Source organism: Lagenorhynchus albirostris, chromosome 11, assembly GCF_949774975.1.
Source record: "Lagenorhynchus albirostris chromosome 11, mLagAlb1.1, whole genome shotgun sequence".
Taxonomy (NCBI): Eukaryota; Metazoa; Chordata; class Mammalia; order Artiodactyla; family Delphinidae; genus Lagenorhynchus; species Lagenorhynchus albirostris.
The window spans coordinates 82098703-82111417 of record NC_083105.1 but is presented as its reverse complement, the minus strand read 5'-3'; the positions used below and the strand labels follow the sequence as shown (position 1 = coordinate 82111417).

Here is a 12715-nt window from a genome sequence, read left to right as displayed (position 1 = left end):
GGGCCAAGGTCGTTCCTTGCGGTACAGGTGCGGTGCGTCGCCCCGCGCATCCTCCCCGAGAGCGGGAGGCGGGGAGGGACGCCCGCGGTCGCCGCCGGCTTTCGGACTGCCAGCAGCCCAGTTTCTTGGCCCCGGGCCGGACGTGTCGACGAAGGTGAGCTGGCGAGGGACCATGCACCCTGTGATGGCGAGCAGCCTGCCCCCGCCCACTACTGGGCGTTCTCTTCGCCGTCTGCAGGGACTGCTGTGCGGACTTCTTAGATTTCGTTTTTCCCGTGTATAAACCAGTTGCCAGCAGCCATTAAAGGAGCTCGGGCTCTGCGAGCCCATCCCCTCTGAACTGGAAATACTCACTTCTGTTCCCTTCTTCAAAAACTGCCCAGCGGCAGACGAGCGTGGGGAGGCAGGGCTCCCCGCACTTCGTACTCTCGAAAACCACAGATTGCACCGCAACAGCTCTCTGTCAGCGAGAGGCGGCTCTTGTGCCGCTACAGCTTTAGGAAAGCCATCAGTGGAATTGGTTTGTTTCGTTTTATATTTCTTTGGAGTTTTTGTGACTTGAGCTGGAAGCGTTGCTACGTCTTTTTCCTCTCTTTGGTATTCACTGGCGGTCTCTTCCGTATGACTACTCATATAATTATGGGCTGATCATAAAATATTTGTTACTTAAGACGAACAGGAGGCAGGAAAAAAAAACCATAGAAATAGCTAAAGGAAGACTGGCAGAGAGAAGTTCAGGGAAGCAGTTTATTAAATTTCCACTTTCCTTTTGGAATATTGTGATGAGTTTAGATTCTTCTCTGAAATACAGCATCATGAGAAGAGATGCTTTTGAAAAATCTAAGACAGTTGTGGGGATTTGGGTCATGCGGAGATTTCTAAAATTCTGTCATGTGAATATTTGAAGTCTTTCTGGACGATATGCAGATGTGAGTAAGCACTGGTTTGAAAAGAGAAGGCAGTATGCATCGTTTTAAGCTCAGACATCCTCTCTGCTCTGGCTGTGACTGAACTCTGCCCTTTATTCTGTCACCTGGGTTAAGTTATTGCTATTTAGCCTTAGTTTCTTCATCTGTAAAATGGGGATAATTATAGTATCTGTTTTACAGGATTGTGACGATTAAATGAGATATGAATATATTTAAATACCTATAAAGTGCTTAGCTCAGTTCTTGGGAAATAGTAAGTATGTCGTAAATATTAGCTTAATATAGTTATTAATTTACAGCTTCAGTTTGCTTTGTGAAAGTAATGAATCTCGTTTAGCCTATTAAGAAAGTGTTGTTGCACACAAGCTGAAATTGGCCAAATTGAAAGACTATTTGGGCTTTTCTGAAAAAAAGAGATGTGAAAATATACCTACCAATTCAAAACAGGGCTTTCACCAGGTAAGTCTTATGACAAGTATTTGGACAAAGTTTACTGCTATTTAGCTGAATACCAGATGTTAACTTGGGAGTGGTCAACACTAATCTTTCTTAGGTAAGAGGAGCAAAGTTTCCATGGGGGCCGGAAGGGCCGGCATTTATTGAGGTCCTATTATGTACCAGGCATTTCATGAGGGAGACCTTCTGTGGCCTCACAGCAGCCCTGTGATGTAGGAGATATTATCTCCCTTTCATAGATGAGGTGAGAACACTGAGGCTGTAGCCAGAAATTGACAAACCTGAAGTTAAAATCTGTGACTACTGCCTGGGCTGCTCTCCTTTCTTTCCTGGCTGGCTGGCTGGTTGATGAGCAGTGTGCTCACTTCCAGACACCCTCTTTATCTAAAGAGGGAGAAAAAAAAATATTGTTACAAGTTCTCCCATTCCTGGAGAAGAAAACTGAAACAAAACAGAATTCTCAATGTCAGAATCCAGGGCCATGGTTTTTTTCCCTGGCACAAAATCCTTACAGATTCCTTTTTCCTAGGCAATTTGACATTCAGGCCCTCACGGTAAAATAAAAATCTGGGAATTCCCTGGAGTTCTGGTGGTTAGGGCTCTGCCCTTCCCCTGCAGGGGCCACGGGTTCAATCCCTGGTCAGGGAACTAAGATGCTGCATGCTGTGCAGCGGGGCCAAAAAAAAAAAATCTAAGACTGGTGTATGGAGAAACCTCCCCATGGTTTGGTTCCACTGCTGAAAAAACTGGGCGCCTGGTTTTGAAGATGGCCACCCGAAATCAGCTGGTACATAATTGCCTGCTCACTTGTTTTTGACAGGCTATGGTAAACACCAAGATTAAGCAAGCTGTCAAGTGCCTGGGCGTCCTCCTGGTAACAGATTCCAGAATCCTTGGAGTTAGGAAGCAGCCAATCTTGGGGGAGCAGCACATTTCCCACGACTGACTGCCAGACTTGCTCTTCGGTCTAGGCATCTGAGGGGCAGCTTTCTCACCTTCCCTTCCCTCCACCCCTATCTTTTACCTTACCGTCCCATGTTCTCACCTGTGATGTTATCAGATCCAACTCTTTTGAGGTGTAGTTATAGTGGCTTAAGTTCATTTTTGTCATTCGTGACATCAAAAGTCATGTCTTAATCAACTTTGCATAAACTCCTTTTCCTGGCCTAGATCCTTAGGCAAAGTTTCAGCCTGACGTGCATTACTCAGGATAAACCAGGATGGACTAAAATTACTTTTCACATGTTTTAGGTTAAGGAAAGAGAGAGGAAAAGAGAGAAGGGGGAGGAGGAGTGAGGAGAGGAGGGGTGGAGTAAAGAGAGAGGAGGAGAGAGAGAGGGAAGTAGCCGGGTAGAAAGGGTGTAAAGGGGAGGACAGAGGGGGAGGAGATGAGGGAGAACGAGGCGGAGGAGGGGATGGGGAAGTAAGAAAAGGAGCACTGGGGGAAAGGGGGGAGGGCTGAGGAGGGATGGAGGTGAGGAGAGATGGGGGAGAGAAGGAAGGGAGGGTAGGGACTGCCACCCATCAGAGTTTGACTCCAGGAAAAATAAAAAGAAATTTAATGTTTAAAATATATGGGAGGGCTTCCCTGGTGGCACAGTGGTTGAGAGTCCACCTGCCGATGCAGGGGACGCGGGTTCATGCCCTGGTCCGGGAAGATCCCACATGCCGCGGAGCGGCTGGGCCCGTGAGCCATGGCCGCTGAGCCTGTGCATCCGGAGCCTGTGCTCTGCAACGGGAGAGGCCACAACAGTGAGAAGCCCGCGTACCACAAAAAATAAATAAAATATATGGGAAAACCAAAATATTCGTAAATACAGTGATTTCAGTGTACTTTTTTCCTTGTGGAAAGACTTCCTGGTTCTAAAAAGCATGATCTTTTTCTGTGCAGTGAACATTGATTAGAGCATCCTTTCGAAACCTCTCCCTTTACATAATGTTCAGGACATCATAAACAAGGTGATAACATTTCATTCTATAGCCCTGACTTCAGTTGCCCCATTGAGCTGAAGACCTCCAGATTTCCACCACGACAGCTGAGTAACCCAGGTGCCTGGGATCTGGGTCAGCATCAGCATCACCAGTGGCTCAGTGAGCCAGGTGCCCCGCAGGAGACAAGTGTACCTGAGCCATCTGCCTTTGCTTTGAGACAGTGATTTCTTGCTCTGGTTTTTGCAAGTCTGCTGTATGGAGTGGCTCCCCCCAAATCTCAGCCCTTCTGTAGCCCCTGCTTCACCCAATGCCTCTCTCCTTCCGGGCGGCAGGAGGCTCTGAGAACTTAGAAGAACCTACAATTTAAGCTCTTAGTGGAGCTGCGACCTCAGGTGAAAGATGTTCTTTGCAGTAGTGTGTAGTGTTTCTGGATAGTTACCGCTAATTTATGAAGCACTTGGCTGTACACGCTCCCCGCCCTGTCTTCTTCTCTTACTCGGGTGAAGTCACATTTACTAGTCTCTGACACATAGTGTTATATCACTTTAGGCTATAATATCTCGTTTACCCAGCCTGCAATTTTTAACCTTAAAATATTTTAAAACTAATTAAAATATTTAAATCAGTCCAGTTATATAATGTTAAAATTCTCATTTGAAAATACTTAAATGTTGGTTGGCATGATAAGAAATTTGTCATTTATCTAAGTAAATTAGTATTTCGTTTCTCTAGTCTTTAATCTTATGATTTAAATCTCTAGATAGTGTCTTTACAGAGAGAGAAAAACAAAGAAGACTGAAGGAAAAGGACATAGAGACTCATTCTTCCTCTCAACATGGTTTGCATGATAGGATACTTACAATTGAGAGTCAAGATGATTGCTATAAAACAGCAATTTCCAATACATTCCAAATGTTTTACTTACAACATTTTATTAATATTTTTACTTAGGTAAGAAGCATGCTTTACTGTATATTCTGAGCCTATTACAGGGAAAGTAGAGAAGCATCCATCAACTTTCTCTTCCAAAACATCTCCACTGTGTCTCCCTTACACGTACCAGACTCAGTTATGTGCCTTTCCCCATACGGTTTAAACGGTCCCACGTCCAGGCCTCTGCTTAGGCTGTTCGCTGCTCCTGGACTGTCTTGCCCTCTCTCCAGATGGGCCTGTAGGAGTCTTGAGGGCCGAGCTCAGGAATCACTATGTTTCATCTGCCTGTGGAGCAGAAGATCTGGTGTAGGAAAACCAGCACAAGCTTTGGAGCCAGGCCATTGGGAATGTGAGTGCGAGTTTATATACTAGCTATGTGACCTCAGCCAAATTATTTAACTGCTCTGAGCCCCAATTTCCTCATCTGTAGAATGGGGGTTAAAAATTTACCTACCTTGGAGAGTTATGGTGGATTAAATGAGATGATTCCAAACTGTGTAGTGAAATCTGATGTTCAACAAATGATTTTTCTTCTTCTCCTCATGAACCCTTCCCAGAACTTCCCCCATCCCTAGATGGAAATGATTCTCCCCTTCTATTTCCACACTGTAGATTTTGGTGTGCCTGTGAGAACATTTGTGCCTGCTTGCCACGGCATATGTACGCATCTTAGCTCCATCCTTGGGTGGCGCATTCCTAGGAGAACAGGGTTGGTTCTTGATCATCTTTACAGTCTTCAACTCCTCGTACCTATTAAGTACCTAATCAAGTTTTATCGATTTTAAGTGAATATTGGTTTGAGGTACAGGCAGGGCTGGTTCATTCATAAAGTATCCATTCAGTACGTACTTACTACTGTTCTAGGCAAACAGAGAAAAAGAAATGGATAAGCAAGCAAAAGGGTTAAAGAGCTTATAAGATGTATTAGGCGAGGTGAAAAGCCTGATGTGTCGTATAAGATAGACCTTAGCAAAATCTATAGTTTAACTGCTAGGAGTGAGCCTCCTAACCCAAAGTTGGGAAAAATTATACCTAGTTTGTGGGGGAGGGACTCAGAGAGGCTTTTAGAGAAGAGGTCAAGTTTAGTATTGGTGACTAGACAGCTCTTGTGGAGGCAGCCCAGAAGAGGGTCCTCCAGGACAGAGACTAGGCATGGATGTGGAAAATTGTCAGTGATGTGCTTGGAAAAACTGTTGCTAAGATCCTTTGGGTCTGGCCAGGAAAAGTGGAAAAGGAAGAACTGGCCTGTCGTTGTCTTGTTAGTGCCATCGAGGGCTTCCACTCCCACGCCTGTGATGTGGCAGGACAGTTAACACAGAAAGCCTGAGTTACAGCCTGGTGATTTGCCTTCTCTCCAAAAGGAAAGATCCATGTATCTTCTTTTTGGTCGCTGGCCAGCAAGAGAGCGTTTGTATCACCCTGAAAGGCTACTTGTGGCATGTTTCTGATCAGAAAGAAAAAAATCAGAGGTCCTGGTCCTTGGCAGGTGATTAGTTGTATGGTCTTAGCCTTCACTCCAAGTGCACCTGGGACACTACTTTCTCTCATCCTCTTTTCCCTGAAAAAAAGTAGCTGCTTATATCTTTAAATCCATTTCACATTCTTTCTTCTGAAAAGCCTCACTAGTGCTATTTCATTTATTCCCATTGCAGCCAGTTGAGAAGCAGGTTTCTGGACTTGCATCATCTGTTCAATGTAATGACCTATGTTGTTCCACTGTCCCCGTCGCTGATGTGCCCCTCCTATGGACATGTGCTCCTGGCCTGATCTCAGACCCTTCCCGTGCAGCTGCACAGGACAGGGCTGCACCAGGCTCTCAACCTTGACTTCCAAAACAAACAGTGAAGATTTATAAACCAAAAGGAATCCATTGCCAGGCAAGTCAGAACGTGTTCCTAATGTGAAAAGAGCACTCCTGGAAACACCTGTGTGTGATAACATCAGAAGATGTTCTTATTTTGATTCAGACACCGTGCAGAGGATCTCTGGCTTAGAAGTTACTTGAAAGCAGAAGCTCTTACATATATATCAAAATACCTCTGCATCTTTTTTTCTTAGGAGAGGGGAATATAGGGAGAAGAGGTTGTTGTTGAGCCTAGACGGTACCAAAGCCGTATGTATTTTATAGAAATACAGATTGTGAAAGAGAGATCAGCATACCATGAGCAGAACTGAAATTGAACGCTTTTCACAGCAGAGATCAATATATGTTTAAAGGCATAGAAGATAGTGAAGATTAGTAATTGTTTTGTCAAAATCTAGAGAATAGTTTTTACTGAAAAAGTTGAACGCAATCTCCAGCTCTACATTTGTCTTTCTTCCCAGCTCCCTGGTTGGAGTATTGGATTTCCTCTCTGAGTTACGTGGTACCCAAAGGTAGGCAGTGCTTACACTACCAGGGAGACAAACCGTATTGCGTTGTAGGGAGGCCATCTCTTCTGGAATGAGTCATCCAGACAACAGCACTGACCTAGAAAAGAGAGACCAGCCTCAATTTTCCAGGCATCCTGGCGCTAGTGGTTTCTTTAGGACAATTCTCTTTTCTTTACATTTCAACTTGAGTTCACATAGAGCTTTTGGCTCGTCAGTTCCTTTCAGCAGCAGTAACCGTTGCCACCTCCGGGACATGTGGTCGCAAACCAAGCAGCCAGATCTTAGAAGGACGTTCGAATTCACACCTCAAATTTTAGAAGACGTCTAGGCCGAATTCTTTATCAAGAGGTTTTAAAATAATTTTTTGTTAGCTATTCGTTTAGGAAGAGCCCGAAGGCAGCTTTAGATTCTAATCATCATTATAACTATGGTATGTTATCTGTAGATAATATTAAAGTCATAAATGTCATGTTGGGTGTTATTACTTTTAAAACTCATACTGTGTTTCAGTTTTAGGACTTCAGCGTTTTCCTGTTGCAGTGGCAGTGCTTCCCGCCCCACCCCCTTTTAAAGGGTCTCCCTCTTTCTAGACTAATCACCATTGGGTGAAGAGATACACAAATATTTTTGTGCACACTGACAAATTTTTTTTTCCCAAAGTTAACTGAAGTGTCTTACTTTGTTGATACTTTAGATGTGAAGAACCATGATATCTTTTGTAGGTTCTGTATCGAATTTTGCATATCAAATCATACCTGACTAATATTACTCATGATAATAGCCTACACTGTGTTTCCTATGTACTATGCCAGCGTTGTATCTTCCTGTGTAACAATGCTGTGGGGTAGCCCATCAAAATCTAAAGATGTTTCTGTGACTTTAGGAGAAAGCAGCTGATACTGAAAATGCTGAACCCCGCATTCTTACACATGAGGATCAATCAGGCTGGACCAGGTTAGGGGAACTTTCTGTCTCAGTGTGGAACAAATTCTGAATGCACTGCTTTTTCTTGCTTTTGCCATCCTGGATGAGGTTATAATGCCTCTGAAAGGTTGGCCTTTTCTGCAACAGGCGTCGTCAGGGAAGCATTCTTAGGTGCTTATATCACTCTGATTATATTCTGCATCATAACTGCGTGGTTTCCCGTGACTCCGATTTCCTTAGAGTCATTCTGGGTGTTTCTCTTCCCCCTTTGCCCCATTTCAAAAGCTTAGCATGGATCATTCTCACTTTTTGGCTCTTCTAAAGAGTGAATAATTCTTAACCTTTATTGAGGATTTACTCTGTGCTAGTTGTCTAAATGCTTGACATGGTATGATTCACGAATCTTCAGCAAATCTGTAAAGTTGGTACTATTGTTGTTCCATGTTTCTGAGGAAGAAATTGAGACACAGAGATTTTAAGTACATTGCCCAAGGTAAAGTGTGCATAGTAAGTAGCAGAACCAGGATTTGAACCCAGGCAGACTGGCCTCCAGAGCTTTTATCCTCTTCTTCAAAGCCTGCTAGACCTCTGGATGAGGTACCATTTCTGTGATGTTCTGATGTCTAAAACCGAACTCCTGTTAGGAGGGAGTGTGGAATACTGGCCTACTTTTGGCTTTGGAAGAATGTGAACTCTTTCACCTAATAATTGTGTGATCTTTGGCATGTGTACCAGTCAGCGTTCAACCAGAGGAGCTGAACCAGTAGGAGATATGTATATTAAGAGATTTATTACAAGGAATTGGCTTACGCAAATGTGGGAGCAAACCAGGCAAGCCTGGAATTCGTAGGATGGGCCATCAGAAAAGGCAGGCTGGAGCTCTCAGGCACAGACCGAAGCAGCTGTCCGTAGGCAGAGTTTCTTCTTCAGGGAAGCCTCAGCTCTGTTTTTAAGGCCTTTCAACTGATAAAATGAGGCCCACCCATATCATCTAGGATAACCCTAGATAACCCTAGCCCTACTCTAACCCTGACCCTAATCTAGGACAGTCACCCCTATTAATGTCAGCTGATTATAGAGTTTAATCACATCTACAAAATACCTTCAACAGCAACACTTAGCTTCGTATCTGACTGAGTGAATTGAGGACTGTAGCCAGCCAAGCTGACACGGCAAAAAGACCGCGGCAGCAAGTTACTTCATTCCTCTGAGGCTGTTTCCTTGTACGCTAAACCATCGCCGTAGGGCTGTTGTGAGGATTGTACGAAGTAAGGCATGTAAAGGTCACGGTGCCTGGCGTGTAAAGATTCAGCACAAGATTATTTAACTGGTGGTGGTGGTGGAAGTGGGGATGCTGACAGCAGCAGCAGCTGTGATCTCGCCCAGCATGGTGACTTAATCCCCTTTCTTATCACTCTCCTGACCAGTCTGGTTTACTGCAGGAAGTGCTGCCTAACTGATGTTCCTGCCGAAAATCTCTTCTCATCCGTTTTTTTTCTCAAGACTATATTGGAGAATTAAAGTAGCTCACTACTCTCCATCTTTGAAAAAAATGTCTTACTGCAATCCAGACTCACTGTGTTTATGGCTTTCCTCAGTATATTACTGCAGTAGTGTACTCCCTCCCCCAAAAGCGCTACCCACCGCTTGCTTGCTAAAAGCTCGCGGGAGGGAGGACTGCCTTCCCCAGTGGCATTGAGTGCTTTTGTTTTTGTTTTTGTTTTTGAATTTCTGTAGTGATTGAGAGTGGGACATGCATGAGAACTGTTTCTCCAAAAGAGGCTACTGTATTTAAGTTCTGTTTCTTTTATTGAAACTGTAGTGTAACACACAGCTGGGCATCTTGTTTCACACTCTGAGCCTCAGTTTCCTCAACTGTAAGGTGAGTGAATTGGACAGGATAACGTCTTTTGTTCCCTTTCCCTCCTCTTAATCTTTTATTGCAAATTAAGAAAATCAGGTGTATATTTTTAGGGTTTTATATTTTATAGTAATTTTTATCTTTTTGAGCAAAAGTTGTTTGTTTTTTTCCAGATCAAAACAGATACTTAAAAGGCAGTACTTTTGAATATAGGTCAATCAAACAGTAGTTGAATCAAATAGTAAATAAAGAATTAGCCAAGAGAATCTTCCACTTCCCCACTCTATCAGATGAGAAACAACTCGTTAACAAATGAACGAACTTAGGAACTGTTAAAAGTCTATAGGAATAACATCTTTGGCATTGAATGTCATACAGCAAGCGAGTGGGCTGTGAACCTTAACATTTAAGATCACGTTCCAGATTTTATTCATTGAAATGCGTAAATGATGCCTTTTCCCAATAATTTGTCCTTTTTTTCCATTTCACCGCACCACCAGCAGCACTCAAGCCTTTGGTTAATACCTGGTAGAATCCCAGGTATTACAGGAGGATCGATCAGATTTCCAGTTCCATGAAGGAGCGGTCTCTGGTCACCATCATATTCTCAGCCCCTACCGCACGGTGTCTGCTTCACAGGAGCTTGATGAGTATGTACTGATGGCACGATATGCAGGATGTCCAAGGGCCACAGCTGACAGGTTCCACTCACCAGGTGACTAGGCCAGTAGGGGACTTGGCTAGCTCTTTTCCTCCCATGCCCTTTCTACCTGTTGTGTTGTACTGTTGTGCTGCACACTGGGGAACTGTCTTTTTAGCTCATTCTAAGGTTTAGAAGCCATAAATTTCCTATCCTCCTGTATCCTACTCCTCCCATTCACACCCATGCAATTGGTTTGTGTTCCACCCTGAGCACTGCGCCCTCATGACCAGATATGGAGGGCCTTAGCATATGCCATGCAGGAGATCCAGGGCACCTGCTTATTTTAAAGCCATTTTTAGTACCTAGTCAGATGGGGGTGATGTAAGCAAATCCACATGTTACCTCACACGTGCTCTGGAATATAAATGCCTTTGCACAGAGCAAGCCTGGGAGATCCCTGGCCCCTCCTTACTAGTAGCAGGGATGTGTCATATAGGAAACCAGATTGCCCTCTGGCCCATTTTAAGCCAGGAGGCCCAACATAGTCCATGCAGCGAACACCACTTAATCCCTGAGGCTCTCTGACACCCTTGCATTGTTCACTGTCGTACTCCCAGACTGCTTTCCCCACCCCAAAGTGGATCCTTTCTCCTATGGCTGAGTGATTGTCTGAGTCCACTCTGACCATTCACATCTCTTCCTTAGTGTCAACCTTTGGCTTACCTCTGTGACTCTGACTTGAGCTCTCGCTTTGTCAATGCTGTATTTGGTCACAGTGAATAATTCCCTACTCTTCCCTCTTTGGCTTTTTGTTGTTGCTGTTCAACATGCCAGCCGGACATTTGGTTTGAAAATGTAAATGTCATGCTGGTCACTTTTGCAGATGGCATATTTTAAGGAGGCTTAGTCAATCTGGTAGACAGATTCTGAATCCAAAAAGATGTTTATAGGGTGATACCAAAGAAGATTAAACTTAACAACAAAAAAAAAGGGCCAGCACCTCAGTGTAAAACAAAATGCAGACGTATGAAATGGTAAAGATGTGACTTAACAGCAGCCTGTAGAAAAGACAGATTTGGGTTTACTCCAGAAAATCCCTACCTGGGAATCAGGAGACTTACATAGCAGTCCCTCCTCCATCAATGTCTGGCTGTATGATAAAGGGCAAGGAACTTAATCAACTATGGAATTCTGTTTCTTTCTTGGAAGGAGAAGGAGCTATACTAGACCATCTCTAATGTTAGTTACAGTTCTAAAATTACATGAATGAATCAACAGTTTACATTTTATTTATTTATTTTTGGCTGCGTTGGGTCTTCGTTTCTGTCCGAGGGCTTTCTCTAGTTGTGGTGAGCGGGGGCCACTCTTCATCGCGGTGCGCGGGCCTCTCACTGTCGCGGCCTCTCTTGTTGCGGAGTACGGGCTCCAGACGCGCAGGCTCAGTAGCTGTGGCTCACGGGCCCAGTTGCTCCGCGGCATGTGGGATCTTCCCAGACCAGGGCTCGAACCCGCGTCCCTGCATTGGCAGGCAGGTTCTCAACCACTGCGCCACCAGGGAAGCCCAAATCAACAGTTTAAAGTGAAGGCCCAATGTATAAAATAAAAGCTAATGCAGTCTTATACATAATGAAAGTATAATCAGAACATTATCATTCAAAGTTTTACTCTCCTCTCTGTGGAGGTGACAATTCTTGAATGTTGAGTTCCGATCACACCACACATCAAAGTATTTTTAGCCAAAGTATGTTCAGAAGAGAGCAACCAGGCTAGTGACAAGGCAACCTATGGGTAATGTTTGAAAGAATCACATGGTTTGGCTTAGGGGAGAGAAGAATTTAGGACAAAAGTGTGAGATATTATGGTTGTCCACCAAAGTCTGAGGGGTTCTATACTATATACAAACTATCTGAGATGCCACCTCCTTCCTGAAGCCTTCATGGAGTGCTGTGACCCAGAGTTCTCCAAAGATACCTTCCATTCCACCTTGTAGTTGGGTTATTTCTATACTTATCTGACTGAACTCTTTGAGGGTGAATGCCATGTCGTACTTATCCTTGCACCCTCTCTAGCTTCTAATGCAGTGCCTTGCACAGTAGTAAGTATGCAAGTACTTGCAACTGAATTGAAACTTATTAGACTCATCAGACATAGGGATGTTGGATAGAAATTACAGAGAGACTTTTTGGCTTTCCAAGAAGTAACCTTTTCAAATAATAAAAACATCTTAAAATTACATGGATTACTATGTAATCCATCGCACAACCCATTCATTAGAATGAATAAAGTTAAAAAGGCTGACAATGCCAGTTGTTGGTGAGGATGGAGCAGCTGGAACTCTGAGATACTGCTAGTGGAAATGTGGAATGGCATAACCGCTTAGGGACACAGTGTGGCAGTTTCCCCCAAATGTAAACATGTACCTACCTTGCAACCCATGTTCTGTGTCTAAGTATTTACCCAAGATAAAGGAAAACATTTGTCTAAGCAGAGACTGGTACATGAATATTTGAAGCAGCCTTATTTACAATAGCCAAAAATTGGAAATAAGCCAAATGGTCATCAACAAATGAATTCCGTGGATACACAAAATATGATACCCACCCAAGGGGAAACAAATTGGCAATAAAACCGCACAACAACGTGGATGAATCTCAAAATCATTAT

At 43.8% G+C, this 12715-nt stretch overlaps 1 protein-coding gene across 1 annotated transcript in view; it reads left to right on the top strand.

Moving 5' to 3' along the window:
- The first annotated feature begins 421 nt into the window (after window positions 1-421).
- The window catches only part of BMAL2 (basic helix-loop-helix ARNT like 2), an 87172-nt gene continuing 74878 nt past the window's right edge, over window positions 422-12715 (top strand). The window contains exon 1 of the mRNA XM_060165273.1: window positions 422-520. The gene's annotated coding sequence lies outside the window, so the exon portion shown is untranslated. The remainder of the gene's footprint in view (window positions 521-12715) is intronic.